This window comes from Impatiens glandulifera, chromosome 1 (assembly GCF_907164915.1).
Source record: "Impatiens glandulifera chromosome 1, dImpGla2.1, whole genome shotgun sequence".
NCBI lineage: Eukaryota > Viridiplantae > Streptophyta > Magnoliopsida > Ericales > Balsaminaceae > Impatiens > Impatiens glandulifera.
In genome coordinates this window covers 35,375,352-35,381,560 of record NC_061862.1, presented here as the reverse complement: position 1 = coordinate 35,381,560, position 6,209 = coordinate 35,375,352, and positions in this window count along the sequence as shown.

The following is a 6,209-nucleotide window of genomic DNA, read 5'->3' as shown; positions in this document are numbered from 1 at the left end:
TCGACGGCAAAAGCTACTAAATTACTTAGCACACGAAACTGTTTTAAGATTGTTAGTATTCTTGTCTTGAAAAATAACAGAAAAATATATATATACATACGATGTTACAAATAAATAAAGATAAGATAAGATATACGAAGAACAATATCACCGTATTTGATGGTTGATTCGAGGCATGTGTTAAACACATTTCCCTTAAAACAGTTCCACCGTCTCCCCGTGTGCTAGAGCTTGTCACAGATGGCTGTCTCCCAGGGTACAACGAATCTAGTAGTGATTCAGCACCGGAATCACTACACAACGAGCTTGATAAAGTACATGAACTATCACCGGGTTTCAACGGAAAATATCGAGCGAAGAACTCGAAGAACACTCACAAATAAAACCATCCAAACGTTTATTAACAATAAATATTGCTCATTCATTTGTTAATCATCCAATACGTTGATTTGCAGAAATACAATGTTAGACATTCAATGCTAATGCTAGCTAATTGAAGAGTCCATACGTTAGCCAATAGGCCAATTAAAGCTAAATGTTTATCCTAACATTATGCTTTAATTTTCTAATTAGGCATTAAATATTAGTTAAACAATTAATATTTAATTATAATTTAGATTAAATTCACCGTTAATTCACGTTTGAATTTGTGTGAATTTTATTTGATTTTATTTATTTAAAATTTTATTTCTATTCATTAATGGAATAGCTTAATTCCAACATTAACATGTCTTGAAACTTTTGACACATTTTGACACGTTTTATACGTTTTGACATGTTTAACATGTTTTGGCCCATTTAACATACTTGTGAAATATTGAAAAAAATTGTCCGTTTAATTTATTTTTTGCTCCGTCTAATATCTCTTTGACATTATTATACGTTTTTTATCCGTTTAACATAATTTTGATTTTTTGATATTATTTTAATATTTTAATTACTAAATTAGTTGAAGAATGTTTCTATTATATGATTTCTTTATGTGATTCGTGATAATCAAATTAGAGATAAATTTAAAGCTTAAAAAAATAAAAATAAAACGTAAAATTTGAAGCCTGAAAAACTTAAATGAAATTGAGCTTCGGAAACCCTATTTTTGTCATTTTGGTTGCACAAACAAAGAGACGTGACTAGTAAAGAGCAAACGAAAGAGCAACCGAAAGGCAATAAGAAGAACACAAGCAATGGAAGATCCACCAGCCGAAAGTGAAGAAGAAGAACGCGGGAGCAAAGGAATAGCAATAAGAATAAAAGAAGAAGAATAAATGCAAGGAGACGCGACTGGTAGAAAGACTCTTTTTCGATGAGCGGGGAACACATTTTCATTTTTTTCCTCCACCGTGTTAGAGATGTGACATGCCACGTCAGATTTGTTATTTCGCTCTTAGTGTCAGTCGTCGTCGGATTTGTTATTTCGCTCTTAGTGTCAGTCGTTGCCTTCCTCAACCTTCTTATAAATAATATAAATACAATAACAAAAATCAGCTCGGAATTCGAGCTATCAAACTTGGGCCCATAATATTTTTAATGGGCTCATACTAACATCTACCAAACATATATTAGTCCAGTTGGGGACCTTAGATCAAACTAGAGCTCGCCATGGTATTGGCCCAACCAGTAATACTCTATACAAATATCTTACCCTTGCATTATATTTTATTATTTTACTTCATTTTTATTATATTTCTTTTCTTTATTTTAACAAATTATATGTTAGGTTTAATTATAGACAGAAATTGATAGTATTTTTACTATTTTTTTAAATACAAATTATTCTAATTTAAATATGGACAATAAGTAAAAGAAAAAGGAAATGGTTAAATACAACTTCCATGGATGATGGGGCCGATCATCTACTATTTTAATGGGCAAAAATTAAAGTTATAGCTAGAGTGTTGGAATAATGATAACAACTTTTTTTTAAAGTAAAATTGGTTAAAACACACCAAATTCCACAATTGTAGAAAAAGAAACTGCATTATCATTTGTTTATGAAATAGTCGTTATAGCATGAATGAAGTTGAAATGATAACTATAAGTTTTGACAATGAATTTTCAAGTATATTTTTTTTTATAGGATGCCAAATTATATTATATATATATACATATATGACATGAATACATGATTGATTCCTTTTAACCAACTATTATATTTATAGTGTTTAAAAATGTTAATGATTTAATATTAATAGTCCATTATCTTTTCTAAATGTTTTTTAATAGTGTAGAAATACATGTATATATATATATATACACAATTATTCTTTAGATATTTTGCTGAATAATTGAAAACTATGTAGATATTAGTGAAGAAGCGATGATATAGTACATAACAAAAAATAATTTAAATGTCTAAAATTATTTGATCGGCAAGTGAAATACATAAAAATGACTCGATTCACCAGTATTTTGAGTCTCATATGTGTCAAACTTATTTTGAGTTGTTATTTTTATTAGTGATTTTTCTGATAAATATTTTTAATTGGTCTTATGACAAATAATGTCTAAATTGAACTGAATTATTTTTTTATAGGTTTTTAATATTTAGTTGTGATTTAATCGATTAATTATATTAATAAAATGAAGTTGAAATGATAACTATAAGTTTTGATAATGAATTTTCAAGTATATTTTTTTTATAGGATGCCATATTATATTACATATATACATATATGACATGAATACATGATTGATTCCTTTTAACCAACTATTATATTTATAGTGGTTAAAAATGTTAATGATTTAATATTAATAGTCCATTATCTTTTCTAAATGTTTTTTTAATAGTGTAGAAATACATGTATATATATATATATACCAATATTCTTTGGATATTTTGCTGAATAATTGAAAACCATGTAGATATTAGTGAAGAAGCGATGATATAGTACATAACAAAAAATAATTTAAATGTCTAAAATTATTTGATCGGCAAGTGAAATACATAAAAATGACTCGATTCACTAGTATTTTGAGTCTCTTATGTGTCAAACTTATTTTGAGTTGTTATTTTTATTAGTGATTTTTCTGATAAATATTTTAAATTGGTCTTATGACAAATAATGTCTAAATTGAACTGAATTATTTTTTTTATAGGTTTTTAATATTTAGTTGTGATTTAATTGATTAATTATATTAATAAAATAATTTCATCCTTTAAAAAATATAAAAATATATTGTTTAGATAAGGTATATGGCATGGTACATTTGTGATTATATCTTTTAGATAAGGCCCATTATGAGGGTCAATGACAAAACTAGTCAATAGCTTATGTTATCATACATCTTTTTAGAATTTATTAATTAATGTTATTTATGACTATATCACACTAATTATAATATATATCTAAACTATACTCCTATATATTATATAAAGATAGAAGTACGTGATCCAACTTTCAATTTTTTAAAACATATACATGTATACAGACCGACCTTTCTAAGGAAAATAAGGGTGACCTAAATACCTAATTCTAACATATGATAATTAAATATATTAATACCATATTTCCCACAAGCCTATATAAGAGTATGAAAACCGTCACAACAAATAATACAAAATTAAACTCATATAGTTTAGTGTTAGAATATATATAAAAAATGGTCCATTTTCTATATACAATCGAACTCTAAGTTGAGTCATTTAGGGTTCAAACTATTAAACATTTAACCATCTCATGTTTTTCTTCAAACGAACATTCATTCTGTTGTCACTTGGTATATTATTTGGACCCTTGAAATAACACTTTTTTAAAATCAAACACTCTCCTCCTTCACATTCTCTACCGAGCATTGACCTTCATCTTCTACTCCATCAAACCCCATTTTCTTCAAAGCACCACCCTTTTTCCAATTTTGTACAAGTCTATTCATTCACATGTGTATTTATTTTGGCTTTAACCATTACTAGAAGAAATAAAATCTTCTAATTTGATTTTTCTTACTTTTTATAGGTTTTTCTTGTTATTTTGGACCTTTAATTCTATCAAGCTTGAAAAAGGAAATATATCATTTTGGTTTTGACATTTGAATATGATATAAATAGTGGTTAGGACTTAGACAAAAATGGGGTCCCAAAAAAGGGTGGTGTTTTGAAGAAGAAAAGAAGATGAAAATGGTATGACGAGGATTAGATGAAACTTGATGGAGAATATGGAAGAGTTGATCATAAAAGAAAAATATTTTAAGGGTTCAGGTAATATGTTAAGTATAAATTAAATAAAAACAAAATAAAATCATGTCAATTAAAACATATTATTCAACATTTATTTAGGAAAACTTCAAATTGTTAGAGCTCCAAATGATTAAACTTAAAGTTCGAACCTTATTTAATAAAATGCTTTAAATTTAAACCCAAATAATAATTTAGTAAAAAATGTATTCTAGACAGCAAAATTACGGATTCAAGCTTTTCATACCATAATTATTTTAATAAAAAAAAACTGATTTTTATGCAAAAGAGCCTATAAACTTTAAATATTTGTGAGAGAAACAAATAAAACAAAAGTTTTTGTCTTCACACTGTCAAGAGGTTAAGTTTATTTTTTGTATGGATTGTTCTTTTATAGCTTTTCATCATGTTAAAAATCATTAGCTACACATTTCTATCAATGTCGAAGTCGTAGTCCTGATTTTATATAAATACTTATACTCGTGATTTTACTAACAAAATTTATATTTTATCACTGACTAATTAAGTCTTAAATAATTTAAGCGATAAAGAACGATTTTTAAGAGATCAAATATCACAGTTTAACAAAAATAAAAATAAAATTGATCACATATAATTTTTTAGAAAGTGAATTCATTTAAAGTTTTTTCATAAAAGAAGTTTATCTAGTATTACTAATTTTATTGTTATCTTCTCTAACTCACACTTTCAAGATAATTTAATCTTGAGTATTTTTGGTTTTTTAATTTAAAAAATATATTGTTTATTAAGTTATTATAATTTTAACCATTATAACTTAATTAATTAATTAAAATATTAAAAAGTTTATTATACTGATATTAATTTAAATTTAAATTTTAATTTTAATATAAAAGGACATTTTGATAATTTATTCTACAAAATTCTTAAATAATATATTTTCTATCAAACAAGTTTTTTAAGCCCGATAAAAATCCAAAAAATAACTAAGATCAAACAAGTCCTTAAAGACTTTTTTTATTTGTAGTGTAATACGGATGGGTAAAAATTGCGTGTTAATAGGGAGACCAAATCATTTAATTTTATCATATTATTATATATATTATTTCAATGTTACAAGTTACATTTACCTTACTTTCAATTTAAAACACCAAATAATTATTAATGAGTGACTTTTTTTTATTTGTTTTTGTATTAGTGACTCATTTTTATGTTACCAACTTAATTGAATTTTTAGGTTAAATTATTATTATTTTTTTTATTTTTAATATTAGTATATTATATGTTTATCATATTTCTTAAAAAATATTATAAATTAATAAAATAAAAATTAATGAAAATTTGATGAGATAAGACATTTTTTTTTTATAGAATGACTTAAATGTTATTAATATAAAATAATAAAATAATAAATAATAATTTAAAATATATAATATTTTAGTATTTTATATAATAAATTAAATATTTTAATAAATAATATTTAATGACTTAAATGTTATTAATATATAATAATAAAATAATAAATAATAATTTAAAATATATAATATATAATATTTTAGTATTTTATATAATAAATTAAATATTTTAATAAATAAAAAAATTATATTTAATTAATTTGAGTTATTTAAATAATTAAATTAAAATAGTCAAAAAAAACCAAATAAATTAGGTACAATTTCAATTTTAAAAAGAATACATCATTATTTTAAAGAAATCATGATTGTTATTAAATAATTCAATCTACTTTCTCAAATATTAGTTTGTTATTTAATACTAATTCAAAATTTAAATTTAATAGAAATAAACAAAAATATACACGTTTGTTTATGAATTAGTGATAAATATAAGTTTAATTTAAAATTATTTATAAACATAAAATTATTTAAAAAATTAAATAATATTTATAATATAAGAAATAAGTAAAAATCTAAATAAAATTTAATACTATTTATTTTTTAATAAGTTTTATTCAAATTTAAAAATTTAATACAAAATTTAAATTATATTAGAATAAATAGAAAAAATGAAATTTTAATAAATTTAATGAAAATTTAAATTT